General features: G+C 44.6%; 1 protein-coding gene across 1 annotated transcript in view; it reads right to left on the bottom strand.

Annotated features, from left to right (window-relative positions):
* The window catches only part of LCP1 (lymphocyte cytosolic protein 1), a 34,229-nt gene extending 29,078 nt beyond the window's left edge, over positions 1 to 5,151 (bottom strand). Inside the window, exon 1 of the mRNA XM_050896663.1 lies at positions 5,115 to 5,151. The gene's annotated coding sequence lies outside the window, so the exon portion shown is untranslated. The remainder of the gene's footprint in view (positions 1 to 5,114) is intronic.
* Between the last annotated feature and the right edge of the window lie 7,135 nt (positions 5,152 to 12,286).

Raw genomic sequence — 12,286 nt, 5'->3', positions numbered from 1 at the left:
TCCTCCCCCAACGCACAGCCCACCCTGGACAATGCCACCAGCAGGCAGGAATAAGAGAAGTGGCCTCAGAATTGTGCAGAAACTCTTGTGATAGATCTGAAGCGTCTCGCAGGCCAGAAAAATACATGGGAAAAGGGAGTGTCTTGAGCATATTCGATCTTTGTCCCATACTTCTTGCACCTTTGGGGCCCTCCTCATTCCTGGTCACTCATCAGAATATCCCTGATAGGATATTCCTCCCCAGAAATATTTCCCTCTACCTTTCTCTCATAAGGTCCCACACATAAGTCCATATATCCATATGCATTTCTGTTCAAATTATGTGTCTCAGTCAGCTGATTTCTTACAGTATGGAAGGGCTGAGGAGGAGACAAGAAAAGAGAAGATTTATGAGTTAGACTCTGATAAATATTTTCCTTCTGGAGACAAGTTTTTGTCATTTTCCTTCTCACTAAGGGGTGAGAATAAGAGAAATTATTCAGTGGATCTCATGTTGAAAGAAGAATCAATGCTATAACCACAACAGTGTGGCCTAGAAGTTCCTCAATTTTAAAGTTTCATCTTGTGCTCATCGGCAAAAAACTTCAACTAAAATGCAACAGGCAAAGCCATCTTGTTGGCAGTCAGCCAAACATACTGTTTTGCATAATCCAGAATAGTTTATCTCCCAACTAAACTTCATATTCTCAGCATACTTGTTATTAGCACGCTTCTCTCTCATATATTTATTATTATCTGTTGTTATTCTTACAGTTCTGATCAAAATAATGTGCTTGTATCCCTGCACTAGCAGGGTGATCCATAGTGCACCCACAGCAAAGTAGGATAGTAGCATTAATGCTAAATTTCCCCAGCCTTACTGCCAGTTTGGAGCAGTGATAATTTGCAGCGATGGCTCTAGGGTATCCAGCCATCTTTTAGACAAACAAACAATCTCATCCATGCCCTTTATTCTTGTTTGGCATCATAGCTTCCAGGCAGATTGCATGGACATTTTTTTGTGATAGGTTTTTTTCTGCTAATGATGTAAGATAAAAACTAGAATCCATATGCCTCTTCCTCGCTGGTGAGTTATTCAGCTAGCCAGCTACTCACCATGACTGACAGCATCAGCAAATACCATCAGGTTTTGAATCACGTGTCAATTAGATGCATTTCTTACACAACAACTTTGAAAATCATTTAAGAAGCACAAATTGCAATATCTTTGAACACGTGAGGTGATTCATAAAGAAACGGTCACTTTTCAAGTTGTGCACTTAGTGGTATGACTATTTCCCTACTTAAATAGCTATAGATATACACATGGATAAGAGGTTTTTCTAATTTCCTCAAAGATGCTGAGCTAAATTTTAAATCTTAAAGTAGACAGAAACATACTTGGCTCTATTAGCAATGCGTAACTTGGATTACAGTACCTTCAGTCGGGGTGGGATCTTGCTGTTTAAATCAGCGTACAAAACAGAGAGGAGTCTTTCTGAAGTTATGGCAAATAGTTCCTCCCTGGTACATGATGAAGATTCACAGTTTAGCCCACAATAAATGACAATCTTTGCCTCAAAGGCATTTTAAAAGACTGGTGCCTGCAACAGCAAAATCTCACCGTGTATGCAGGCACTGGAATTACTAAGCTGTTGCACTTCACATCTTTTATTTCATACACAATTTGAAGAAACACAGAGAAAAGACATTTATCACTGTTCAGAAAGCAACATGGTGATGCCTATGAGTTATTTTCTTAATGTTCCATTTTATAAAGGACCTTATTTGTCAATGCAATGCCTGAGTCCTAAATCAAATACGAGTCAACAGGGCTACGAAGGGAAAATCCACAGGCTTTGCAGAGAAATGGAGATCTGTTTCCAATATACCACTCAGTGGCAGGGAGTGCTAATCCTTCAATGAAATTAAGACACTGAAGAAGCAGAGCTGTGAACCCATAAATACTCTCCTTATGTGTCTTTTATCTGTCAGATACACCCTACCAGGGAGACAGCATATATGTACTTATTATTTTTCAATCAGAGTCTGTAGAATTTTTCTTAAAAAAGAAAAAATGTATCCAGTACACTACATTTTTTGTTGGGTCACTTATCTTTTCTATCCCTTTACCAACACAAGCTAGCTAGCTTTAAAGTGAAAACATGTTTCTACAGAAAAAGAAACATTTTGATACTCAAATGCTTTCCAGTGATTTTTTTGTTGTTGTTTTTGTTTTTTTGGCCAAAGCTGGTTTTCAAACCAAGCCAAATTGGCAAACAGCTTCAGTCATTCAGCAGATGTCCTATTTGGCAAGGAAAGTCCTGCCCCACCCAGTTCCACCTTCGCTAACTAAGGTGGGGGAAGAGGAGAGCATCTACAGGGCTGCTTTGGATACGGGTTTGAGGAGCTACCCCACCTCTGCCCCATCACAACTGGGGTGGCAGACGGGACACAAAACCCTGGGCAGACAGAAGAAAGCCTCTCTTCCTATTCCCGTGAGGTAGTCATCGTACTGCAGCCCGATGGCAGAAGGTCGGGTTATGAAGTAGTGACTCAGTCCCAAATGTCCTGTGAAAGCCTGGTATCTCATACAAAAAAAGGAGAACATGGCCTGTGTTTCCAGCTTGTTAGCAGGAAAACAGTTCCTCTGTGCATGGAAAATATTAAAAACATCTTCCAGCTGTAAAAAGGAGGCGGATATATTATTTTTAGATACAAATATATATTTGCATTTGAGTGATTCCACTTGGATTTACGAATCTGTTGCTCTTGCTCCCATGCTAGGAGTTGTATTCTGTCCTCAGTTTTGCAGGACTCCTCACTGATTCCAGCAGGGATTCACAGGGGCTTAGCAAGCCCCTGAGTGATCAGGCCCTTCCACCCACCAAACCAGACCAGAAAACAGAGAGCACATCTGAACACAGGCCTCCTTACTGGCTGTCCTGCTGCTTGGGACCCTCTCCTGCAGTGGTGCCACGCAGGGAGCTGTGGGGTCTCTGAGTGTGCAATAGGGAACCAAAGCAGGAACTGGAGCAGCAGGAGGCACAGTCCTCCTGTGCCCCTTTCCTCTGAAGAATAATTTGGCTTTATGGCGTTGTCCCTGAGCCCCCTCCGCCGGGCACCCCTCGTGGCTCGCATGCCACTCTCCTCCCCGTGGGCGCTGCCTCCATGTCCGGGACGCCCCACTTGTCTCACCCGGGGGCGGCAATTTATTTCCCGTCCTACAGCTTTCCCCTTTGATAACCGCGAAGGTGCACAGAGCGACCAATGCAGAGCCCCCTACTCCGTCTTGCAGCACAGCTGGTTTCAGTATCCTAAATACCATTACATTTTTTTCCATAAATATTTTTCATTTGATAAATATTTTACGTTTTGTATCAGCATTTCACTGGAGTCTGCTGTTTTGCATGAAAGAGCTAAGAGTATGAAAATCAGCTACATTTCTGAATGCACTGTACTCTCCTGATCTCCCCCATCTCCTTCCTTCCCCTTTACTCAACCTCTTTCTAAAGTTCTTTCATACTTTAGAAAAAACATGGTGATGACTTTTACTGTAGGATTTCTATCAAGATAGCTCTGCTCCATGCTACACAGCTGCGTTTTAAGCTGCTCATGACTGAAATCAGAAGGAAACAGGATAAAAAAAAAAAATGGTAGCATAATACAACATGATGGAGTGCGTGGTAGGTTCTGTGAGCAGGGAGAGAGAAGCAACACCACTAGACTTGTTTAAGTACAATGAGTTTCATATAGACTCTCAAACGTTTTGTAACCATAACAGTATTCAGTCCGAACCCTTACTTGGTTTTAATATAAAAACAACCTTTTTTTGACCTATTGTGTGAGCACTGTCTTCAGCTTCTGAGCTAAGTAAATCTGGACCTCATCGTCAGGATTAAAGCAGAAATCCCCGCTCTTGCTACCAGCAGGCAGGCAGGTACTTCCCAGTCCCTCCTGGCTCTAGCACCCCTCCTCGATGGAGTTTCCCACCACAGAGGGGGTTTCCACATCTCCTGTCTGCTCAGGAGAGCTTCCCCAGCCCCATCCCTGACCCCCCACAGACCCTCTGGCCCCATCTTGGGAGGACAAACTGCTCCTGCATGACAAGCAAGAGGGGAGGAAGGTGATACATGCTGGAGTTCCTCTACATGAGAGGTTTCAGGGTGGGATCTGCTTTTATCAAGACAATCAAACAGCCATCTGCTGAGCACCCATCTGCACTTCTGTCGCCTGCCATTTGCTAGAGATCATCTTCACTTGATATCTGCAGCAGTGAGGGGTCAGCCGGCCAACGTTGTATGCTAACAAAGACCTGAGGTCCCATTTGCTTGAAAAGTTGCTCATGAGCTTAAGGGTCAGTTGTACAGACAGTGTTCAAACCAAATCCACGTGCTGAGGAAACCACTATTGACAAAAACAGCAAGTCTACTGCTGTTACAGAGCAAAAAGTTAAGCCGAAAGGCTCCTGTTCACAATACTACCACCTAAAATGTCTGTAGATGTTTGCAAGTCACAGTTCATCTACAGCCTGAGCTGAAATCCCAAAGCAGACAAGGGGCAAGCCTGACCAGATTCAACAGTGAAGATCTTAAAACGCAAATATAATGTTAGGACCACCCCATCTCACTGTTTTTAAAGCAGAAGTCCCTACTACAATCAGGCTCCATGATTAATCAGTTTTATTTATTCTCTAGAGAGTAAAATTACATTTATAAAAGCCTAGTATAAATGTCCTAACAGTCAGCAGAGTATATGGTAAACGCTATGGGCCAAAATACATTAGCTTTATGAATCAGTGTTTTTCATCACTGGAATTATAATTACCTTCTTACAGGCATCCACTCTATAATCTAAATAATGGCTTCTTACTTTATCACACCCTGCCAAACTAAAGCAAATTCAAATACTACCAACTCTACTCAGTCAAAGACCACTCTGCCCAATTAAATCCATCAAACACTTTCCTGAAGGTCAGTAGAAATGCTGCGCACAAGACAATTGGAAAATGCTTCACGCTAATACAGAACCTGCACTGCTTTTTCATGGCGACCACAATTTCCTGTGCAGTTAAACTGCTCGTACGCTCAGTGAGGGCAGCTTGCTACAAAAAACAGCAGGTGCTGTGATCTTACCTCCCGGGCTCAAGTGGTGGGTCCAAACTGACGGAACAACAGCTCAACAGCTGCAAATCCAACAGAAGGCGGAGAACTTCTTAAAAAACCCCAAACTTTTTGTAGGTTGGGGAACTGCAAAGTAGTATGTCAAAACAGGTTGCTGCGTGACTAGGAAAATCTTCCTTTTCTGCAGAGCAACTAGTTAAGCCCAAGACTGTGAGCCCAAGACTGAGCCCAGAGGGGGAAGTGACTGGTGACAAAACGTCATAGTGAAATAGATTTTGTCTTTATAAGGAAATCTAGTATTCTCTGGTCTCCCTCTTCACCTCGTTACTCCTACAGTAGGTCCACTGGTGTGTATCACTTCCTCTCAGTTATACCCCTCTTCAGTTCTGTTCTCTCTCACTAAGCGCATGCACGCACGCACGCACGCACAAAATGTCTTCTCTCTTTGGCGATAAAAGCAGCCGTGTTTTAAACTTGCATAACAACAAGGTCTGCAGTCCTACCCTGGGCTCAACGCAGGGCTGGCTGCAAAGTCAGGCTGGGGCGCTTGGGGTGGTGTCTCCAGGGATGGAGCCTCCTCAGCATCTCTGGGCAACCTCTGCCAACGTTTGACTGCCCTCACTGTGAAAACTTTTTTTCCTTGCGTGTGGTTGGAATTTCCCTTGTTGCAAGTTGTGACCTTTTTATTCTCAGCGCGCACCTCTGACAAAAGGCTGGCTCCATCTTCTCTATAAGCTCCGATTAGGTAGGTGTAGACACCAAGAAGATCCCTCTCAGCCCTCTCCTCTCCAGGCTGAACAAGGCCAGCCCTCTCTGCCTCTTCTCAGATCTCATGTGCTTCAGCCCGTCACCATCCTGGTGGCTCTCTACAGTTTGTCAAAGCCTTTCTTGTACATGGGAGCCTCAAACAGGACACAGTGCTCCTCATGCCGCCTCACAACTGACACTGATTTCAAGGACATGTTTCCCAGCTACACTGAGGGTCAAGCATAAAAGCGCTTGATGGATGCAAACATTAGCTGTCTTTCAACCCTGATGATGCAGCGTTGCAGAAGCCTTAACAAAACCGAAAACACAACATCAATAGATGAAAGTGATTCATCAGCCCCATGGGGATTTAAAGAAAAGTCCTGCCTTAACAGCAAAATTCCCACCATTTTCCACAGGCTGAAGAATCATCCTTCAGCTTTTTTAACAACTTCTGTTCTGACTTCTACCTCTGAAAACAGGCAGCTGAAAATATAACCAAACTGAATGGCTCTAATGAAAAAGCTGTCATTCACGATTCATCAGACCAGCTGGACCATCAGCTACATGCTGATGTAGAGAGCTTCAGGAAAACCTTCTCATGAACAAATCCCCATAGTTAAGATCCATCCTTGAAGCACATGTACATTTGCTGTATTCAGAATTACATTGAAACATGTTCCAGGCATTTTGATTTCCTTCTATTAGAAAAATACCTCCCCTATGGTATTTCATTATTTGATAGACTGTGCCACGGCTCCTCTTCATTGTTTTCTAGGATATTTAACACCAGCCTGATGGTTTGCCCCAACTTTTTTCTTACAGACCTTTTTCAAATCCTTAATTATTTCTGTTGCTCTCCACGACACCTCCTTGAATGCTGCAATACCTTTTCTGAGATAGGGAAAAGGGCACCAAATGGATGCATGCCTTAAATCTAACATCTTACTTGCACAGGAAAACTAGGGGTGGGTGTTTCCTTATCAGAGATGTTTGCTAAGCACTCTTAACGTCCTCTCTTGAGTTATTATAGCTTATGCAGAAGGTAGGTGAGGGACTCAGATTTTCCACCCTAGTGTATGATATTTTATATTCATCTCACTTAGACTGAGCTCAATACTGTGTCATCAGTACACAGCACTGATTCATACCAGTACATACCAGTAGGCACCAGCTGTGCTAAAACAGTGCTCGAACAAGCTTAGAAATACAAAGACAGCGGGGATGAGATTCAAAGTATGATGGATTTATAAGGCAAGTATAAACAAAAGATTTTGATATATTTGCCACGTAGACCATGAATCCCTTTCCCTTTTTCTGCCTTAGTTCAAGACCTACTGGAATGTTGCTGTGTATACCTAATAATGTTGTCTCACGAAACGTTATTAAACTTAAGTAGTCTTTACACACAACCCCAGCTGAAGTCCTGTCATGACAACGCACTATTTAAATTCTGCACTGTGCATCCTTGAAGCATCACACAAATAACAATTTTATTGGGCAGCATTGAAATACATTTAACTGGTACGGTGCAATAGTTAACTCCTACCGGTTCCTGGTTAACTTGTACCTGTGTGATGTTCATTTGTGGTATTGCTGACAATGTATGATTATATGACAATGATCTCTCTAATGTAATTTCTTACATGGGGCAGGATACTGCAGGCAATCATTATAGTATCGATTTCCTAGAAGTGTGTTGAATCGTAACTCTTCAATATAAATAGCTTGTACTTTGCAATAAGGTACGCTTATGGTTAGCAACAGGCTAGCTGGTGTTACGATAGGATGTACTGTGATACTGAGTTAAATGTCCACTACTGTCCTGCATTAGAAAAATAATACACTTGACCTACAGCTGCTGTCTTAGGGCCAAAAACCCAATGCAGCTACTTTGAGATTTACTTGCATGAAAGGCAGAAGAGTTAGAGGGGTGTTCCTCCAGTTAAGGCAAAGACATTAGGAAACAGGTAAGATGATTGTCTACAAATTAAGTACCATAAATTAACATGCACTGTGTCTAATCACTCACAGAGGGAGGACTATAATTATAAACAGACCATGCCCCTGAGCCACAGCTGAACAAGTCAAAACCAATCCTTTCCCCTCTGTTGTTGCCACTAAAACACTTCAAAAGCCTTGCCCCTTATTGTCCCTGTGCCTGAAGGACCTTTCTTTCCACGTACCTTTTGCAACGCTGACACTCTCATCCTGCTGCCCGTGCAACGCAGCCACGCTTCACTGCAGGTCAGCCAGACCGTGTCACCGCAGGCTTCAAACCCTTCCACAGCTTTTCTCCTCCTCTCCCGCAGCCTCGGCTCTCCTCTGCCTCTGCGTCAGCCCCGCAGCTCTGAGCGGCAGCGCGCGTTCACTCCCGCCTCCTCGCCTGCCGACGGGCTCTCACCTTCCTCCCCTTCACCCCCAGGTGCCTTGGGGAGCCTTAGGAAGGGTGGCGACTGCCCACTTTCTCCCATCATCAAGCTCGGATATTTCTTAGCAAGGTAAGCGGCAACCCAAAAAGCCTGCAGGAACCATTGATCCTGTTTCCGCCAATGAATGGGAATTATATTCGAAGGAACTGGGTCATCTGCCTAAGAAGAGGTACAGCAGCTTCATCTTACTTGGCAGCATTGTGTTCTGGCAGCCCGGAGGGGCTGGTTGCAGGGATGCCCAACTGAGGAGGGAGTTGGGGTCTGCTGCAGGTGAACAGTTTCCTTGCGGGAACTAGGGAAGGGTATTCCTGCGGTGGCCTTTTCTGGCATGACCACCTCTTGGCTCTTGCATTTGTAACTGCCCACTGCAGTCTCCCAAGACCTTGGCCTTCCTGCAGGCTGCTTCTGCTTCAGGGAATGAGTTTCTCCAAAAGCCATTATTTTGCAAAATCAAATTCTTATAATGTGACACCTTCCTTGCCACTGCTGATACAGTCACGGGTTGTGGATATGTCCTCCATCCAAGAACATACACAGGATGGGAAGGGTGTGGTGGGGAGCAGAGCGGGGACAGCAGCACAGATCTTCCAAGCTGACAGTGGAAGCTTCCTGCAGACCTTGCAAAGTATCTTTGTTTTAATGACAGCACAATTTTAAATGAACCCTTTGAGGGGAACCTCCTGGTCCATGAAAAACTAGGGCAAATCAAAATTAATGGAAATTATTTAAAAGTGACTCATTTAAACAAATAATATCTTGGTCTTATATAAGTACTGAGGACTCGATCTAATTCCCACTACAGTTTGATGCGATCTGAATCACACCTTTATTCCATGTGACCCTGTTCTTGTTCCTATTAAAGTCAGTGACACTTCCTGTAGGCGCTAGGGATTTAGGTACTGAAATGCCTGCCTTGCTTCTGAAAATGGACCCTGAGAACTTAAATGCTGTTGAAAGGTAAATGAGTTCTTGTGAAGCAGGAGTCATTACTCTGATGGCATGTGCTCAGGTGGGGGGAGGTAATTTGACCGGCTGCTGGGACTGTCTATGTTAGCAATGTATTCTGAAATGCCATGTGTGATCTCTGCAGGAGAGAGAATACTAAAGACTGCTTTGCAGAATGCATGTGAAAATAATACCTTTTACGCTGTATTCTTCCTGCATTACATCTGCCAGAAAAAGCCTTGAGAATGCAAAGCAATGGTGGGTGATCCCATTGAACCTGTCACAACATGGATACTGGGGTCTTTTGGGGGTGGGATCACGATTTCATGAAATATCTGTTGGTGCAACAAGAGCATTTCACTTTTTGTCTCAATCTGTTCATGCAGGAAGGAATGGGGCAGACCTACCCCTACAGGGCTTCACCTCCAGCTGGAGTCTGCCACCGTGCTCTCCCTCCCTGAGACATGGGATCTCCAACCCCCATGCAACCACTGCCCTTCATGCCAGGACCCACCGACCCTCATGGACCTCTTGTATCAGCATTCCCAGCGGGCACGCTGCACAGCTGCTACGTGGAGGCAGAGGAGGAAGGAAAAGGTAGCGTGGAGGGTGACGGCCCATGCCTACACAGGTGTGAAGAAAATGAAGGGAAACCTCTGCCGCACAGCAGAGCTGGCAGCCTTGAGTGTGAATCAGCAACAAGGCATTTACACTCGGACAGGGAGGGACATCTAGGCTTGTATACTGGCACGTCTGGAGACAGAAGAATGTAGAAAGAAGTCTTCGCATACTGAAAAGCATAGTTTTGGTGGGGTCATTCTCAGCAGTGGCTCTCCAAACCTCACCCTTTCCCCTGGAGCTGGGCACAGGAACGACCAGAAGGATAATGTCCTGTTAAACCTAGGCTGGGAGACCGGTTTATGATTTTACATGCTTGTGCAGCTTTCGGTTTCCAAACCCTTAACTCTGAAAACCTGTCTTAGAGCCTTCTAAGGAAATCTTTATTTCAGTTTCACTGCCAAGCTGTCTTATTTAGGAATCAAGATAAGCCACAAAGATCAAATAAGCTATGCGTAAACTGTTTCCAGAAAGCAAAGCAAAAGATCGCTCCTAAGCAGGGCGTACAACCTACAACCAACCTGGAAAGATTTACACTCCCCAAAACATATGTGCAGGGGCCTAGGAGAGAACAGTGCCTGCTGGCAGAGGCGGAGATGGGGCACTGATCAATCGCTGGTCTTGGAGCAGGTTGTTCCCTCAGCAGAAGTAGCCAAACATCCCTGCGAAACAAAAAGCAAGATAGCTCTGAGGGCATGGATGAACTTTGGGCTGTGACACTTGGTACCAAATTCCCAAAGTCATTTCCTTAAAGAGATCTTCTGCACTGAAGTGACTGAGTACGTCTGAAAGTTTTCCTTATGGCCCAGTCCCAGGCCTTTGGAGTAAGAGCTTAGCCTTACTTAAAAGGCGTACGGAAACAAGATTAATTTCCTGCAAGCAGTCTGAACTTTGAAGGAGAGGCATTTAAGCAAGTGAAAAATGAAATAGCAGGGGGAAAAAAACCTGTAAAATTAAAGCAATGATAAATAAATAATAGGAAAGTGTACACCACACTACAAATTTAATAGGCTACGCCCAGCCATGAATTATTGAGCAGAACCATCCATTTGGTGCAACGGGGAGTACTAGTGAAATATTAATAATGCTGCATGAACTAATCTTAGGTTTTGCTTGGTGGGGGAGAGAGAAGAAGAGGTTGGAAAAGCCTGGTCACTGTTAACTGACCGAGTGGCCATGGCCCGCAGCCAGCCCACAGGTCTGACTGCAGCAGGAGGAGGGTGCACGCCCCGGCTCTCCGGGAAAGCGGCCGAATCCCGCCTCTCGAACAGAGACCGGCAGTGACTCCCCCAGCTGATAAACCCGTTTCCAGAAGGATATGGGTCTAGAAGTGTCATTTGCGGAGGCTGTTGCAACAATACTGGCTCTCGTGGGTTTTTTTTTTTTTTTGCACTCCTATGAAAACCAGAGTCTTGGTTAGACCCTGACTCGGCCCAAAATCCGTTTCCTAGCTGTTCTGGTGTTCTTTCGGGAAATATTTCAGCTTTGTGATGGAGGGAAAAGTATGAAAACGTGACCTCAGTGGCTCAGCTGGCCAGAGGCTTACAGGAGTAAAAAGCATGGAGAAACAGATGGAAAAAAAATGTTTTATGTTTAATTATAATTATTATGACAGTTGCTTTTGCAAAGCTGGGAGGAAACAAAGTCATGATTTTTGAGAATCTGGATCTGGCAAAAGCTGTCTCATAGTTAACCAGCCTTCTCATTTATCTGTTACACTTACAGCCTCAATCTCACTCAGTTTCTGGTGAGTGAACTGTAGGTGGCTTTCACACGGTAGCAAAATGGGCTTCCCCAGGCCCCCTCCCCTGCCCACTACGTGGGCACAGGGCTCTGCTGCACACCCGGGGCGGCTGTCACGGCAAGGATAAAGCACTTCTGCTGGGAACCCAGGCACCGCCATCCCACCGCCAGAATTTCAAGTACCTGTCTTCTGCTGCAAACTGGTGCAACGGCAGGAAAAAAACCCCACGATTATAAATGAAGCTGCTCTCCCAAACAAGTTCTCCACAGGCAGCTTTTTGCCAAGAAAAGAGTAATTCAATTATTTCCTTTGGATCCAAATGGAAATCTGCACACAAACACCTGTAGGACTGCACAAAATGTCATGTGCACACAGGCTCACTCGCATACGTACCTTCTTGAATGCTCTATCATTATGTTTTGATTTTATGTTTTTAAATGTTGAAAATTTTAACCTCCTAGGCTGTTTGCTTTGCTTTTAGCTTATTTTTCATTTTTTTCACTCAGCTTCTTTAAAAGCTATATTCCTGTATCTCTTCCTCTTTTTTTGGCATGTTTCCCTTTATTCTCTCATTTTCCCCTTGCGCATTTTCTCTATTTTTTTCCCTTGTCCCTCTACCTCTTGCCATTTCCTCTCTCCCTGACTCCTACCCTAGCAGTTTCTGCTCGCTTGCTCTCATGCGGTGCTCTTCTGCCAGC

The sequence above is a fragment of the Gymnogyps californianus genome, chromosome 1 (assembly GCF_018139145.2).
Source record: "Gymnogyps californianus isolate 813 chromosome 1, ASM1813914v2, whole genome shotgun sequence".
NCBI classification, from domain to species: domain Eukaryota; kingdom Metazoa; phylum Chordata; class Aves; order Accipitriformes; family Cathartidae; genus Gymnogyps; species Gymnogyps californianus.
The sequence above is the reverse complement of the archived record's forward strand: the minus strand, read 5'-3'. Positions and strand labels throughout refer to the sequence as shown.